Here is a 1,622-nt window from a genome sequence, read left to right as displayed (position 1 = left end):
ATTAAGCAGCTCAGACGGGTGCAGTAGCCGCTCCTGTAGACGTTTCCATCTGTTTCCAGCAGAAGTAAATCTGCTGCTCAAATGATCTCCAGAAATTAAAAACAATTTAATATAATTTTGAATAAAACATTTTTGACAATTGTTATGATAAAAATAAAAATACTATAAGTTATTATATAGTATAAGTTAGTGTGCTCTTATTATTTAACTTTATATTATTGTTTGATCTGYTCAAGCTGTGATATTTAATCAGAGGTTTTTGCCAGAGTTTTTTATGGATCAGAAGCTGAGAMGTTTAAGAATCATTACTGCCSTCTGTCAGATTTCCTTCAGAAAGTATTTTATTTAGTTTGTGTAAAAGGAAGCAGGACTTTAAGGAACCTCAGGGAGAGTCAGGACRAATACAATTATTTTAMATAAAGTTATTATTGTGTCACAAGGGGAGCATGAGAAATACACTGAATTATTAAACAGGTGTTTGTTTGATTCAAACAGAGCGAGCAGTGAAATGCACTCGAAGCTGTTCAGAGCGATCAGGATTACAAGGAAAATGTTTGTAGAACATGAAGCTCAGGCAGACTTTGAGGTTCGGCTTCAATAGGTTACATCTGCAGTCAGTGGAGGGTTATTTATTTATTTTTTGGGAGGGGGGAGAAGAAGGCGAGGGCAGAACCACACTGACATCTACAGGATCAGAAACCTGCAGCAGGTGAGACTGAACTCAGGAAACGTTTCTTTTACAGAAATTTATCTTCAGGAACTCAATATTTTAGTCATATTTATAGATCTGAGTCATTCTGTAATATTCTAATCCTGCAGAGTTACTAAYCTAAAATATGTGGATCTTCTAGAAACGACATGAAATCCTCTGCTAGGATTTTGTGTCATTTGTTGTTTTTCTCAGTCAGTTGTGTGACGGCTCGGCTGATCTGACAGAAACAATCTGCTCCTGAGCAGAAAGAAGCTTTGCTTTCGTTTCAAACAGTTTGTGGGACTCGTGATGTAAAAAAAGGAAGAAACGCTTCAGTTCTTCTCTCTGTTGGACTTCATGTGTTTCAGCTGCTCTTCTCKCTCTCTTCTTCTCTTGTTAAAATAATTGTCGTGAGTTTGATGAAAACTTTCTGTGTCACTCTGAATGARTTCCGATCGTCTCGTCCTGTTTAGCTCCTTTCATCAGACAACATCCAGCTGTTCAACAACATTTGACTCAGTTTGAAAAGAAGCAACTGGTTTTAATCTGAACTCTTCACCAAATGTTTTCTTATTACCAGATGGAGAATTTCTGCAGATCATGTGTTTAAAAAATATACATTTTCCAAGAACAAAACCTTAAGTTTGTGTAAATATTTCTATTTTCTTCTTGTCTGATTGCATGGTGTCCTTGCTCGTGTGCAGCGGTCGTCCCAGCGGAGGCAAAGTGCGACACAAGCGCCAGGCCCTGCAGGACATGGCGCAGATGTGGAGTTTGAAGGACAGTGGGACAGTTTGAAGGACAGTGGGACAGATTCTGTCCAGCTGTTTGGACGGATTCTCCACGCGCCAGTCTGACAGAAACATCATTAAAGCTGCAGAGAAACAAGTCAGTTTTCTAAAGACTTGAAGGTTGTTTGAAGACAAAAAGG

This window comes from Austrofundulus limnaeus, unplaced genomic scaffold, assembly GCF_001266775.1.
Source record: "Austrofundulus limnaeus strain Quisiro unplaced genomic scaffold, Austrofundulus_limnaeus-1.0 Scaffold101, whole genome shotgun sequence".
In the NCBI taxonomy this organism is placed as follows: Eukaryota; Metazoa; Chordata; class Actinopteri; order Cyprinodontiformes; family Rivulidae; genus Austrofundulus; species Austrofundulus limnaeus.
The sequence above is the reverse complement of the archived record's forward strand: the minus strand, read 5'-3'. Positions refer to the sequence as shown.